The sequence below is a fragment of the Podarcis pityusensis genome (genome assembly GCF_964106645.2).
Source record: "Podarcis pityusensis genome assembly, chromosome: W".
NCBI classification, from domain to species: domain Eukaryota; kingdom Metazoa; phylum Chordata; class Lepidosauria; order Squamata; family Lacertidae; genus Podarcis; species Podarcis pityusensis.
Genome location: NC_138045.1, coordinates 35,937,432 through 35,953,285, shown reverse-complemented (window position 1 = coordinate 35,953,285; position 15,854 = coordinate 35,937,432). Strand labels below are relative to the sequence as shown.

The 15,854-nt window shown below is 48.0% G+C and overlaps 1 pseudogene across 1 annotated transcript in view; it reads right to left on the bottom strand.

Moving 5' to 3' along the window:
• Window positions 1-497: 497 nt before the first annotated feature.
• Window positions 498-15,854, bottom strand: part of LOC308467665 (inositol polyphosphate 5-phosphatase OCRL-like) — a 51,143-nt pseudogene continuing 35,786 nt past the window's right edge. The window contains exons 8-16 of the transcript in view: window positions 13,142-13,245; window positions 11,560-11,695; window positions 9,066-9,176; window positions 8,444-8,609; window positions 7,409-7,617; window positions 7,006-7,029; window positions 5,578-5,684; window positions 4,674-4,800; window positions 498-604 (exon numbers count right to left, since the gene is read on the bottom strand). The product of the transcript in view is annotated as an inositol polyphosphate 5-phosphatase OCRL-like (transcript). The remainder of the gene's footprint in view (window positions 605-4,673; window positions 4,801-5,577; window positions 5,685-7,005; window positions 7,030-7,408; window positions 7,618-8,443; window positions 8,610-9,065; window positions 9,177-11,559; window positions 11,696-13,141; window positions 13,246-15,854) is intronic.

Genomic DNA, 15,854 nt, shown 5'->3' with positions numbered 1-15,854 from the left:
AGCGGCTGGGTAGACCTCTTTGCAGCTGCATGATCCATGCATTTGATCTATAAGCAACTGCTCAATCTTCATAATTGGCTCTGGCTTCGTGTAGGAGATTGAACGCATTCTTCTATTTCTCAGCCCTGTATTCCACCCCCACCCCCCTCCTCCTATACTCGGACGGTGCCGACTACTCATCTCTACGGAGTGAAATGTTTATGAGTCCTGCAGATCTAGTCTCAGACGTCAAACCTCTACCCCAAAGACGGGGGAGCCTGTGACCTTCTAGAGCATACATTTCTTTGGACTGCTATATGCTGAAATGAACAAATGTTTTGTCTGAAACCCTTGAGAGTTTCTGTGGGCCGCCCTAGAGAACACTGGGCTAGAGGGATCATGGGGATGACTTGTTCCACAACAGCAGATGGCATGCAGAAATTTAAACTGTAGCAAAGGGAGGTAAACTGTCTAGCTAGCTAGCTAGCTATGTCTTGCTGGAAGTGCATGCACTCCTCTTAGCCAAAGCCCCAATAACTGCAAGCGTGGAGCCACACAAACACGCCTGATCTCGACACTGTCTTGGGGGAAACTCCCGATGCTGGAAAATTCACGTGCTCAATTTCTGCACATTGAGACAGGAGCCAAAGAAAGCACACGCAGAGTAGGGGGGCTCATAAAAAAGGTTTCTTTGGGAGGGGGTGGGTTGAGGTTTGCTCCGATGTGAAAGCTAAAGAGCAGGCTTTCACAGAGAAAGGAGCAGAGTAAGGCGGAAACTACTGGGACCCGTGCTTTCCAGGCACGCTAACGGGAGGGATGAGTCCGGCATTGCATTGTTTTGGTCGTATTTCCAGTGACAACTATTTATGACAGAGGTTTACAGAAAATTGATCTAAAACCTCTGCTTGTAAGAGGCTATGGGCATTTGAAGAAGCCCATCATAATCTTTACATGAAATGTATCTTTAGAACACCGGTGGCGTCATGTCCCCATTTGTTGCCTTAGTTTCTCCATCAATGCACCACCCACAATTTGCCATCATATTGGCATCAGGTGTTTTCCAGGCCAGCGAATGTCAGCAACCCCTTCGTCTAAAGCTGCTTCCCCAGTTTCATCCAAAATAGAAAGAAATGCCATTTGGTAGCCCATTGAGAAGCTTTGGGAAGTAATGGAATACATTTCTGAAAGTTATTTATGGATGCACAAGGTCACCACATCTTTGCTTAAGGTGAATGGAAAGGAACATTTCCCCAGGCGGCACACCACTGTCCCCGAATCTCGTCCGCTGCTTGGTCATTTCAACAGATTGTGTGTCTTTGTAAGATTCTGTACATTGCAGAAAGCTTTCCCTTGCCTACAAATGAAGTGCATGATTTTTCAAAAACTTATGAATGCCCCGTGCTTTTACTTCTGGTGTGGTAAAAAATTGCAGAATCTGGCTATCATTTAAAGCAGTGTAAGATGCTGGTTTACGTTTCCCCTCACATTTGGTGACTAGGTAGGGATATGCAGTTTTGTGTTTTGTTTTTTGAAGAGTTCCTAGGGCGTCCTGCTGCTTCCGAGTTTTATTTTGGGGGTTGTTGTTGTTTTTGTTTACAAAAAGGTAATCCAGTTGTAACCTTTTTCTAGGTACAATTCTGTACATTCTGGTACTACCTGTTCACGCATGGTCCCTCCAAATCCCTTTGTTTCTTTTAGCAATGTGTCCTTGTGTGCCTGCTACCTTTGCTTACAGAATTTCTCCTGAGGGGCGCTTTGAACATGTCCCGTAATACATGTGGATAAAAGGAATCGCCTTTGTTAATTTCAAAAGCCATTTTATTTCTTCCATGATTTTCCTCTGTTGTTAATTTATTTTGTAAACGCAAGTGGGGTTTAGTCACCAGAGAGGTGGATTCTGTGGTTTTGCTCAATAGGTCATGGTCATTTCAAGAGCCATAGGGCCTGAGATGGTTCCAGCTCTAACTTACGTGTAAGATTAGGAGTCCAAGAATGTGGAATCAGTACTGCAGAAGGTCAGTTCTGACGTACTTCCCCCCTAAATAGTGGGTGAAGTCCTTTTGGAAAGGACTCAAAGGTTTCAAAGTGTCAAGTTTTGCTGTACTGAAGGACTGTCCATATCTAATCTATTAGAACATTGAACCCTCCTCCCCACTCCAGGAATTTTGCTATCCAAAGTGGGTTTGAATTTGGATAATAAAAGTTTCCAGTCGAGTAGATTTATATATTTTAGGGAAGGTAAGCAACTTAAAATGACCACGGACCCAGTAAAACTCATTACAAAGAGAAGAGAAGCAACATTTAAAAGCAGATACAAATAATGAGGCATTATTCTTTTCTCAAGAAGCCAGCAAAATTTCATCTTTCCTGTTTTATTTTAAGCATGCTTTTTATTCAAGTTTTTAACAAACAACAAGGTGGTAAGCTGCTGAATATAGGCAGACTATCCTTTCTCAAGGGCCATTCCAAATGTGTACAATTGATGGCTCCAAAGTAAGCTGCACCCTGTGAGTCCAGAGGGCAACTGGGGCCATTGTCCCTGTTAGCATTTTGTAAGAAAGGGCACCAAGATTTCATCAAGCTGTCTGCCTTGATGAGACTTGCAGTGAGGATCCCTTTGATAAGCCATCGGCAATGCATAAAGGAGGGCAGGTGGCTTGGTGAGCAGGGAAAGTCTTTCAAAGATTTGGACCAGCGATGTGCCTTTGCTTCGGGCAAAGGGTGATGGTGGATGGATCATAGCTACCTAACTCAGCACTGTCTGTACTGATTGGCAGTGGCTCTACAAGGTTCCAGGCAGGTGATGTTTTCAGTTTCACCTGGAGATGCTGGAGACTGTTCTGGGACCTGCATCACCAGCGAGCTCTGGTCCTCCCTTAAGGAGTTTGGCGGCTCAGTGGTCTGACTCTGTGGAAGGCACCATGCTATTCCCCTTTAAATTAGCCATTTCGACAGAAAACATGAGAACTGGAATTTTGCTCTTGAATTGATTTTTGGATCGCCTGCATGCCAAGCACATACTTCTCCCACTGGGCCAGCACCCTTCCTCAGTGGCTGAGGTCTCATTGCACACAGCCATCCAGCAAGCAAAAAAATGGTATTGTTAGAAGGGCAGAGTGGGGAGCAAGAGATTCAGAGGCCGGTTTTAGACCCACAGTGCTCGGGTTTATTCTGTTGCCTGCTTGACATTGTGCCTCCTTTCCCCCTACCTTTTATTCCTATGAAAGTTTCACAGTGTCGGTGCTTGGGATTCTGGATAATCTATGGTGTTTTTCTTTTCAGTTTTTTTAATTAATTTTCCAAAAAATATTTAAGACAAACAAACAAACAAACAAACAAACAAACAAACATACATACATCCTAATTGTAATTAAACCAATCTTGATAACATTGTTAAGTGACTTCCTCAAATCCCCCTGGTTGAATTTCATTGTATTTCATTTTAACAGTTTTCCAAAATCAATCTTCTCAAAAAAACACACAAAAAAAACCTTGATCACTTCACATCTTTCATTCTTTCTAATCTAGCTTGAAACATCTTAATTCCTATCCTTACATATTTAAATCCTAAGCCTCTCTCATATTTGCAAGCTTTTCCAATTAGGTTATCTTGAAATATTTAGCTAAATAATCTTTGAATTTTGTCCATTCTTCCTGGTACTCCTCCTCCTTCTGGTCGCGGACTCTTCCCGTCAGGTGGGCTAGCCCCGGGATTCTGGAGAATCTATGTGACTAGATGCTTGTAATGTATGCCAGGCAATCTGGCACAAGTGGGTAGGGTTGCCATCCGCCGCCGGGATTTGGCCGTTGGAAACAAGTGTCCATGCGGGAAACGCTTGAATGTCCAAATCCAAAGGTATAGCAATTCTACACGTGGGGAGTAGGGACGCAAGCGCAAATCAGAATAAAGCAAAGGCTGGGAAAGTTCAAACAGAAACACACACACACACACACACACACACTATTCCTCAAGATTTGTGTTTAAGACACAGGATCCTAGAATTGTGGAGTTGGAAGGGACACCGAGGACCATCTAGTTCCGTTATTCCCAATCAGGGGTCCGTGGCCCCATCCCTTGCCACCCTCCAACTAATTTTCTCTCATATTGGCATGGCAATAGCATACATTTTATGGGCGGTCTTGTTGTTTTTAGTATACCTAAAATCCTTTGCTTATTACCCCACATTTTGAACCCGCAGCCCTGAGATTAAGGGTGTCACGCTCTACCAACTGAGCCACCCCACTGTAATTATCCCACACCTCCCCTCTTGACGAAGCTGCCTGCAAAGCTGATCTGCTGAGGAAATGTCCTTCTGCAGGCATGGTTTCAATCCAAACAGCAAATACTAGTGGTCAACTCCAAAAGTGCGGTCAAGAAACCCTGCTTGCCAAAGAACAACTGAACGCACCCTTGAAGCTCCTTTGCAGCCATGTCTTTACCTTGACACCACGTATGATGCTAGATGTGGGGCCTGCGGGCCTGTCAAGATTCCCCACCTCTGCTCTATCTAGCCAGGCTGATGTTTTCAAATGGGGGTTAAAGCTGTGAAGCTGTTTGGATGCATGACTGGACTTGACTGTGGGCATTTCATTGTGCTGTGTCCCAGAGCCTTAAGGATGGGGTGGCCTAGGAACCTAAGCCACCAGGTATATAAAAGTGAGGTCCACTCCAGCCAAGAGCGAAAGAAAACCACCAAGCAGCCCTGCTCCCCAACAATGCCCCCCAAAGAGGATACGGATCGTCTCGGGAATGCTGGTGTCCAGGCACTCAATTCTCTCCTGCAGCTTGTCCTGCGTGCCCGGGGTCTGGAAGAGGTCCTCCTGAAGCAGAGTATCACCCATGCGTTCGGAAGGGATGAGGTACATCCTGGATAGCATGCAGAACAATCCAGCCCTGGGGTGCATAATGTGAGGTCGAGGAATGCCACAATGGAGAGAAGCCCATCACCAAGAGAGCTGGCACAAGGGCTGAGAATTGTATCCCGCCTGCTTTCCACAGTAGCATTCCTACTACCCTTCTCCTGATTTGGGGCAATGGGAGAGTGAAATCATTCCCCGCTTCTTCTAGTGGCGAGTCTCGGAGAGCCGCTTTGCTAGGGAGAGACAGACAATGGTTGGGAACACTTGGGTTCTTCTGAGCCGCTCTAAGGAAGACCGTATGCTGGATGCCCCACCCGCTGCCGCTCCACCAAGGTGCCACTATACTCACAGCAGGAGTTTGAGAGCTAGTGTGGTGTAGTGGTTAAGAGTCACGTAATCTGGGGAACCGGGTTCGCGTCTCCGCTCCTCCACATGCAGCTGCTGGGTGACCTTGGGCCAGTCACACTTCCTTGAAGTCTCTCAGCCCCACTCACCTCACAGAGTGTTTGTTGTGGGGAAGGAAGGGAAAGGAGAATGTTAGCCGCTTTGAGACTCCTGAAGGGGAGTGAAAGGCGGGATATCAAATCCAAACTCTTCTTCTTCTTCTTCTTCTTGTAAGAGCGAGTCGGTAGCTAAGATATAAATCAATTGGGATGTTTGGAACCTGCACACCCCAAAACTGGTACTGGATTCCAGCCAACACCCATCCTTTCAATGGTACCGTCCCCCTCAGCTCACCTGGTGGCAGGCATTCTTGAAGAGGTGGTCCACCGAAAGCCAGATCTCCTTGGCCGCTCAGTGGAGTCATCACCATCCTGGGGTACGATATCCAGAAACTGCTTCTCCTGGAGGTCCAATGACAAGCGGGACTGGCATGAGAGCCTGACAGAGTGTGTGCCTGTATGCATTCTTTCCTTGCTCCAGCTGGGTGGACAAGTCTTGCCCTCTGAGGCCACAACTAGGTAGGGCTGGGCGATAGCTGGCTTTCAACACGGTGATATATCACTAGCTAAACATTGCAATACACCAATATATCACGATGTCTGAAATAAGATGGAGCTATGTAGAGGCATTGGCTGGCTTCACGGTTCCCCCCGCATTGTGATTTTTGCTGCCCCCTGCAGGAGGGCAGGGGAAAGCTGAACCGGCAGAGTCCACAGGGGCTGCAGGAATCTCGAGAAGCATTGTCTGGCTTCACGGTTCCCCCCACATGGTGTTTTTTTGCATAGTACACACACACATCATGTTTCGCAATATATTGCCAGGTCAGAAATTATGAAACCAGTCTCACTATCTAGACTTCAAGCTGATTTGAAAATATAGCTATATTGACATATCGCCCGGCCCTAGCCACAGCAAGCATCTCAAGGGGGAAAACAAAAAACAAATTGCTCGCACCCCAAATCCAAGCTCCCCCTCCCCCTATTAATATGCAGCTCGTAATCCTCCCACTCCGGATGTGCAGCTCACCCAAAAGCTTACTGAATATGCAGCTGTGGACATGAGGTTTGGCTAACATTTTATTTAAATTGCTGGAACCTGCCCTGGGACCTTAGGGTGAAGGGCAGGAAATAAGGAACAAAAACAGCAACAGAACATGGATGGGCCTTCATAGGTTGATGGGCTGCAGCCCCAGCCAGCATGATGAGATGATGGGGTCACATGTTCACCACCCCTTGTCTAGAGCACGTTGCAGAGGCAGTGGTAGAGACTGAGCAACAGCTGGAGCCCCAGCCCACGACTTTGTCTGGGCAATGCAGCACACAGCAGCTGGTGAACCATGCCTCCTGCCTCCTTCCCATCTTCCTCTCCAGAAATGTTCAGGGTGGTTAGTTCTATCTCAAGCTACCACATTCAAGAGAAAGAGAAAGAGAAAGAGAGGAGGGGGGAGCAAGAGAGCTTTAGGAGCACAGCAGTGGCAAGCAGCCCATCACTAAAAGGAGTTGGCAAGGATGGAGAATTTGATCCCCTCATCCCCAGGGCAGCTGTTGATTAGGACCCAGTTCAGAGGGTGTTTGCAGGCTTTTCCAATGCTGTCCCCAATATACGCAATTTCATTTAAACGCACGGTACCTCGGAACGCAACCCCCGTGTAAACGGGGCGTTGCCTGTACCTGATTTGAGCCCGCTACAAGAACATCTAGAGGATAGCAAACCAACTGTTACCTTTTCTAGGAAGCTGTCTTCTCCCTGAGATCAGAGGAGGAAGGCAAGAGCAAAAGACAACCAAGGGTGTTAATGGCACAGGCCCTGAGAAGAGAAAGAAACAGCCCGTTGGCTGAACAGTATCTGGGCAGATGGCAGGGAAATGCACACGGTTCAGTGGCCCTGCGAAAGGGCAGGTGGGAGGACCAGAACCTGGGATGACTCAGTCAAGGCAAACAAAGGGCATGAACAGCACACAGGAAGCGGATGCACAGCTACAGAAGCTGAAGCTGAATGCAGCGGAGGACCCCCAGCCCCCACATTGCTGAGTGGAAGAGCAGCTGTTTTTCAAGCAGGCAAGCAGAGTGGGAAGGGTAGACATCCAGCAGATGAACCTGCCAGGTAAATCAACCCCTTTCCCTACCAGGTCAATAAGTCTGGTGACGGGAACTTCGCCAAGCGGCTGCCTCACCCAGCACAAGGCTTCCAAGGAGGTCCCGAAGCAGCTTGGTAGGTAGCTCCCCCTGATGGTGAGGAAATAGTCCTTGCCACGGTCAAGGTGAAGGACAAAGATAGCCTCAATCTTCTCTTCCTTGCTGACGTACACATCCAGGGAAATGTCCACCGTCTCACCTAAAACGGGAGGAGGTCAGGTAGATACACTCTTTGGCACAGCCACGTTGGCTTGTCTGTAAATTAAAAGTGAAGACGGTGAAGAATTGAACAGAAGGACACAATGTGAGCCTGCTGGATCAGGCCAATGGCCCATCTAGTACAGCCTCCTGTTCTCACAGGTGTATGGGGGAAACCTTAACTTCAAGAATTAGGAGAAGAAGCGACTCAGTTCCCACCCCCACCTCACTTTCCTCTCTAGTCCTCCAAAGCAGCAGCTGCACAGAAGATGGTGACAGGATACTGGGGGGGTGAGAGAAAGTGATCCTAACAAAAGAATATAAAAAGGGAAAGGATTTTTGCGCCCCCGATGTAACTTTCTTTTTTAGTTTACATTTCATTGAGTTTTTAAAAGTTTGGCTAGTTCTATATGTTCCCCAAGATATTTTTGTGCCTCCACAACATAAAAATACGCTTTTTTTTTTTTTTTAAGTAATTTTTGGACGGACTGCTCTCACTGGTTCCCTGCGATGCCAAAAGGTGTTTGGGGACCCTCCAGCATTGTTTGGCTTCAATTCATTTGTGTGTGTGTGTTTGTTTAAAGCTGGTCACACACACTTTTACACTTTGGGCTCAGCTGCTTTGACGTGTGGCCCTTGGAGCATGGGGCAATGCAGCCCACAAATGTTAAGCCTCCCCTGCTCTACCAAACTCCCAAGGTTTGAGGGAGGAGGGTTGGGAAGAGGAGGGGAAAAGGGGGGATGAAAAGGAAACCAAGGCCTTCCCTAGATGAGCCTTGGGGTCCCTTTCCAACTCTACAGTTCCCTGATTCCAGAGAGAGACGCGCTGGGCTCCAAGTATCCCTCGCAGGGCTCAGCGCGAAGCCATGGCTTCCAGTACTGGCTGTCACTGAGCTTGGGGATAAAGGAGAAGTGGAGGGTGACCTGCCCGTTGTTTGTGATCTGGAACTTCTCCTTCTGCAGCTACCGGAACTTCACATTCTCAAATGGAAACTGCAGAGCAAAAGGGGGGGGGGGGAGGAAAGAGAGTGCTTGCCTTCAGCAGAGGCAAGGAAACGTGCTCCGGGGGAAGTTTGTCCTTGGCCCCGGGCTCTCATTTAGGGGACTGCACATGCAACAGGTCCACGTGGGGCTCTCCAGATCTTGCTGCACTTGCCACTGGCCATGTTGGCTGGGGATGATGGGAGTTGTAGTCCAGCATCTGGAGGGCACCACGCTGGCTACCCCTCGAGTCTTTGCCTGCGAGGAAGAGGCTGCCGCTCAGTGGAAGGGCATCTGCCTTGCATGCAAAGGTCCCAGGTTCTATCCCCAGCATCTCCAGGTAGGGCTGGGAGAGATCCCCCGGAAATCCTGGGGAACCGCTTAAGACTGAGCTAGATGGGCCAAGGGCTTCTTCCCCCCCTGATCTTTGTGCAGCAAACCCTCTTTAAGGGGTTGGAGAGGATCCTATTCGTCTTTACCTCCCTCCAGGGAGGGAAGGAATTCGTTCTCCATCCTGTCCATCAACTGAACAATATCCTCAAACACTTTCCGGTACCGTCGGTCATCCACAACCTTCACCTATTGGGGGGGGGGGGACAGAGCACATTTGTTGGGGCTATGGACTAAAAGGGGGGGGGTATGAGCTAAGAGCAGAAAGGCCTGATGCACCCCCCTGTTCCCAGCCCTGAAAGAGGCAAGTACTGTAACTCTGAGAGCTTCCCTAGGGATGGCAGCGGCTGTGACTTCCAGAGCCAATGGGCTGAAGCCAAATGCTCCAAGCCAAGTACCACAGAAGCTCCATTGCATGAATGGAGCCAACGGTTAAGGTATACAGTTCAGCCCATGTGGTCTGCCATGCCGGCAGGAGCAGCGTGTACTCAGAACAGTGGAGAATGGAAGCCTAGGGATTTAACAGAGCCAAAACCTGCCCACTCCTTGCACCGGAAGTCATTGGCCAAGGAGGAGCTCTGTGGAAAGGGGCCTGGTTGGATAAGATATAAGGATCTATTAGAAAATAAAACTCCAAGGTGGCTGTCACCAATGGAAGTGAAAGCCTTGAAAAAGCTCAATATGGAGGTCAAATGGCCGAAATATTGGGAAATTTTGGAACAAGATGGAGATAGACTGAAATTGCAGAGTTTTGAAAAACTAAAAAACAAAGTACGAGACTGGCTTCATTATTTTCAGATAATGGAGGCATTTAAATTGGACAAGAAAATTGGCTTCCAGGTGGAAAAATCCAAATTAGAAACTGAACTGTTAGAACCCAAAACTAAGAATTTGTCAAGAATGTATAACTTGCTGCTGAAATGGAACACTCAGGATGAAACGGTAAAATCTGTTATGATTAAATGGGCACAAGACGTTGGACACAACATTATGTTCGCTGACTGGGAACAGTTATGGACCACAGGTATGAAATTTACGGCATGTAATGCCCTAAGAGAGAATATTATGAAAATGATGTACAGGTGGTACATAACTCCAGTCAAGCTTGCAAAAATCTATCATTTGCCCGATAATAAATGTTGGAAATGTAAAGAAACTGAAGGTACATTTTTTCACCTTTGGTGGACGTGCCCAAAGATTAAGGCTTTCTGGGAAATGATATATAATGAATTAAAAAAGGTATCTAAATATACCTTCCTCAAGAAACCAGAGGCCTTTCTCCTGGGCATAGTCGGCCAAACGGTGTTAAAAAAGGAGAGAACTTTCTTTATGTACGCAACAACAGCAGCAAGAATACTCATCGCAAAGTATTGGAAGACACAAGAGCTTCCCACACTGGAGGAATGGCAGATGAAACTGATGGACTATATGGAACTGGCGGAAATGACTGGCAGAATCCGGGACCAGGGAGAAGAGTCGGTGGAGGAAGATTGGAAGAAATTCAAAGACTATCTGCAGAAACATTGCAAAATTAAAGAATGTTAGAGTGATGTTGGATTGAAAATAAGTGGCTTCCAGCTGTACAGGATTTAAAGTTATATATAGATTAAGATTAAGGATTAGGATTAAAAAAGTTAAAGGAAATGGAAATTTGGTTTTTAAGAGGTAAAATTTAATGTTATATTATATTAAGATTAAAGATTGGGATTAAAAAAGAGGGAAAGAAATTGCTGGACAAACAATTTGAAATGGAATACAAAAGAGGGAGGTACGAGGAGGTCCAGAAAATAAGTAAATTTAAAAATGGAGATGAAAAGGTGGTATTGTTTTTAATTGTTTTCTTTTTTGTCTTTCAAATTATTTTGTCCTTCAAAGCCCTATACGGCCTAGGACCCTCGTATCTACGGGACCGCCTCTCCTGGTATGCCCCACAGAGGAACTTACGGTCTTCAAATAAAAACATCTTGAATGTCCCAGGCCTCAGAGAGGTTAGGCTGGCCTCAACTAGAGCCAGGGCTTTTTCGGCTGCGGCTCCATCCTGGTGGAACGCTCTGTCACAAGAGACAAGGGCCCTGCAGGACTTGACATCTTTCCGCAGGGCCTGCAAGACAGAGCTGTTCCACCAGGCCTTTGGTCAGGGCGCAGCCTGACTCCCTCCTTTGGCAATCTTTACAATACTTTAGTTTATGGTTGCCATCAATTTTGATTTTAATTAATTCTTTGATGTTTTTATAATGTTGCACTATTTTAGTGTTGTTAGCCGCCCTGAGCCCGGCTTCGGCTGGGGAGGGCGGGATATAAATAAAATTTATTATTATTATTATTATTATTTTGTTTTTTGTATTTTTTGGATTATGTATTGTGTATTTTTGAATTGTGTATTTCTTTTTTCTTTTTAATTTTTTATTGATGTGTTCTTTTTATTGGAAACCTTAATAAATATCATTAAAAAAAAAGAAAAAGGAAAGGGGCCTGGTTGTTGGTCAGGGCCTGCCCAGATTCGAGGAGGTGCCACATAGCAGGCAACTAAAACCCCCGAATAGACGATAGCCCTGGCCAGGGCAGGTGTTACCCCTGTGAGGAAGAGGGAGCTGACGGGCTTGTGGTCGCTCCTTTTCAATTCCATGTGGCTTCGGTAGCTGAGCTGATTCACGCTGCCTCCTCTCCAGAGGATTGGCTCACACCATGCTGGCACACGGCACTTCCCACTGCAAGGAGACAGGAGAGACACCAGGACTGTTGGACTGGCTGAGGCAACACACAAGGCTCACGCAGTCAAACTTTGGCTCCACACACGGCCTGTGATCTTGACCACGGTCAAGAGCTGGAGATGATGGGGCTTGGGAGTCCAGCTTCTGAAGGGGCGGACCTTGCAGGTGTGCAGGCATTTTGCCTCATGGAGAGAGTTGTTAGGAAATCAAAAGCTGCCTTCTACCAGGTCAGAATGAATTTCTGACCTCCCCCAGTTTGGATTCCTACATTGCAGGGGGTTGGACTAGATGACCCTCGTGATCCCTTCCAACCCCACAATTCATTAATTAAGTCTACTCTGGCTGGCAGCAGCTCTCTGTGGCCCAATCCTTTTTCAGGTGGAGGTGCCATAGAGTTTCAACTTGAGACTCTGCATACAAAGCATATGGCACACCACCAAATGATGATCCTTCCCCAAAGCAAGGGGCCCCGTTATTCTTGTTCAGACACTATTTTTTCAGTGATCCAAAAGACCCTTTCTGGCACCTGATATGCTGCCCAAAGGAGCCTGCCGTTTTCCGGCTTCGTCACTACATGTTCCGCCTGTCCTTTTGATTTCCCCATTACCACAGCAAGAGCAATGAAAGTAGCAGGCCTAGGTGGCTTCTGACAGTTGTCAAGAACCACAAGAACATGCCAAATCCTGGATGGTGAGGCTCAATGGCTACTAGCCATAATGGCCACCGCACATACTCCACCAAGAGAAGCAGTATGGCTTGGAGGAGGGGAGTGTGCTGTTGCACTCAGGTCCTGTTTGTGGGCTCCCCGAGAGGCATCTCATTGGCCAATGTGAGAACAGGATGCTGGGCCAGATGGACCAATAGCCTGATCCAGCAGGGCTGCTCTCATGCTCTTATGCCCTGGCAGACTCATCTTGAGAGAGCACCAAGTCTAATTCCCAGACTTCCTTGACACAAAGAGGAGTCTCATTCAGCCTGCTGCACCTTTCAAGGAACTGCAACACCGCTTATACACACCACGAAACAGAGGATGCTGGTTATCAGGACAAATGTGGGGAAAAGGAGCCAAAACATTTGCAGAGCAGGGATGGCTTGAGGAAGACAACATATCACAGCCTTGCATTTCACAACTCGCCTAGCAGCCTTTGGCAACCCGGAATTCCATGCAAGCAAAGTGAGCAGGTGAAGGAGAGCTGGATCTCTCTCTTCCTCCGTGGCTTGGTGTCCATTCTGACTGCGGAGGAAAGGAAGTCCGTCCAGCCCTCAACTCTAGCCCTCCTCCAACAGCTTGCTTAGCAGAAAGCCATGTTTAAAATATATTTTTACTAGCCTGCTCAGGAGGATGGAAAGGCAGGACACTACTAGCATCTCGGCAGACTAGGAAAAACAAACAAGCCTTGCAGAAGAATGATTGAGAGGACTTACTTACAAAGGCTCAACTATCAAGCAGGATCTGTTTTAGAGTTGAATTTGTACGTCGGGATGAACTTGATCTCTCCCTCTGTGAAATCAGCAAAAGCTGTCTTTTGGGTACGCTGAATGTTTAGCTAAAGCCAAAAAGAAATCGCTAATCAGCAGAGAAGCAAAAGACCCCCTGTTGCCTGACCATGGAGTCTATTAACAGCCACTGTTGTGCTGGAAGACCAAGGTGAAGTACTAGTAGGTTAAAGGTAAAGGTAAAGGGACCCCTGGTTGGACAGTGTTCTCGAAGCTACAAACATGAGTCTGACCAAACTGCGGGAGGCAGTGGAAGACAGGAGTGCCTGGCGTGCTCTGGTCCATGGGGTCACGAAGAGGCGGACACGACTAAACGACTAAACAACAACAACAACAAAGGGACCCCTGACCATTAGGTCCAGTCGTGACCGACTCTGGGGTTGCCGCACTCATCTCGCTTTATTGGCCAAGGGAGCCGGCGTACAGCTTCCGGGTCATGTGGCCAGCATGACTAAGCCGCTTCTGGCAAACCAGAGCAGCACACAGAAACGGCGTTTACCTTCCCGCCGGAGCGGTACCTATTGATCTACTTGCACTTAGACGTGCTTTCGAACTGCTAGGTTGGCAGGAGCAGGGACCGAGCAACAGGAGCTCAGCCCGTCGCGGGGATTCGAACCGCCGACCTTCTGATCGTCAAGCCCTAGGCTCTGTGGTTTAACCCACAGCGCCACCCGCGTCCCTACTAGTAGGTTAGCCAAGTGCAAAAAAAGGGGTATACCTGCTGAAATCCTATCTTATACACACTTATTAAAGGTACAGGATGCTTGTGCATTTTTGCCCCATGTCATCTTAAATTACTTTGCTGCATCACACGACAGGAAAATCCTCTAACTCAGGAGCAGCAGACACGTGGCCCTCACAATGCTGCAGAACTACAATTCCCATCATCCCTGATTACTGGCCATGATGGCTGGAGCCAACAGGAACTGCAGCTCAGTAACATCTGGCAGACCACAGGTTAGCCATACCTACAATATGCAACGTTATATGTACCAATAATCCATACAAACTGTTAACCACCACCAGAATACACCCCCGACAATATGAGCAACTGCAAAACCATCCTTTTGCATCCTACGTTGGCTCCCAGCACGTTTCTGAGCACAATTCTGAGTGTTGGCGCCAACCTTTAAAGCCCTAAATGGCCTCAGCCCTGAAAGAGTGTCTCCATCCCCATTGTTCAGCCCAGGCATCAGGGTCCAGCACCGAGGGCCTTCTGGCGGTTTCCTCACTGTGAGAAGCGAAGTTACAGGGAACCAGGCAGAGGGCCTTCTGAGTAGTGGCACCTGCCCTGTGGGACACCCTCCCGTCAGATGTCAAGGAGATAAGTAACTATACAGCCTTTAGGGAAGTTTTTAATGTTTTATGATGGTTTTGCATATGTTGGAAGTCTGAGGCTGCCCCCCTTGCCTTCCTTGCAGCATCCTTCTCAAAGGGCTAAGGCATGACTACGCTCACAGAGTTTAAATCCACCATAAGGTGCAGCAATCAGGCCTCTGTTTCAACACAAAATACCAATGATCCTTATGCCAAGTGGGAGAAAGGTCGTTGTCAGGGAACTGCCATCGGAAGGAAGGGAAGTGAAAGGGCTCACACAGGTTGGGAGAGACTCAGCAGCTGAAGAGGGAACCAGTAGGGGGAGAGGAGCTGAGCTGAGGGAAAGTGAGCTGGAGGGATGGCTCAGAGACACTTCCAGCGAAAACAGTGGGGAGGTTTCAGGACCTCCTGTAGGGACACCCACTCCTCGCCGGAAACTGTCACGCAGAGAGTCCAGAAGACGTGTTTCCGTTAAGGAGCTTTTATGTTGGAAGCGATTCCGAAAGCAACCACTGTCGGAATCTGCCAGCGACTGACGGAGCCATGTTTAAGGGGCTCCGTTACAGACAGAGGTTTGCAAACTTGACCAAACTCTGAGGGACTAGGATTTTACACACAAGCAGCTCATCGTCCCATCACAGCATTCCGACAGTCTCCGTGAGCAGCTTGTGCAGGAGAAGGCATCATGAGCAACCCAGCCGGAACCGGAGAAGCAGGAGCTGGAGCGGGTCCAAGCCTGGAAGAAAGGTACCGGGTGTTGGAGGTCCAGCTAGCGCTGCAGACGGCGAGGCTTGAGGAGAGGAGGGCTCAGGATGCAGACAAAAAGGGGAAAGACACCCAGCTCGTCAGAAAGGTACCAGGATTGGTGCAGAAGTTTGGGGGGGAGCCCAAAGACTATCATGGCTTTCGGACAGAGATGCAATATGCCCTCAATCTGCAGTTTGATGAATTCCCTGACGAGGAATCACGAGTGGCTTTCGTGATTGGGCATCTTGAAAAGGGGGCGAGAGACTGGGTTAGACCCCTGATGGCAGCGAATAGTGACGTCCTAAAGGACACGATGAAGTTCTTTCGCGCCATGGATCTGATGTTTTCCAGCGATATTGAACAGGGAGTGGTGCGCAGACAGTTAATGGCTTGCAAACAGGGGAGCCGATCTGTCCGTGAGTACTGGACTGAGTTCACCATGTTGATCCATAAATTGGGGTGGGATCTATCGGCGGAACCCATTCAAATGCTCTTTGAAGAAGGGCTTTCTTCGGCTGTGAAAGACGAACTTTCCCGGGCGCCCAGGGCGGAGTCTATGGACCAGCTGACCAAATCAGCGCTGACCATAGGAGCG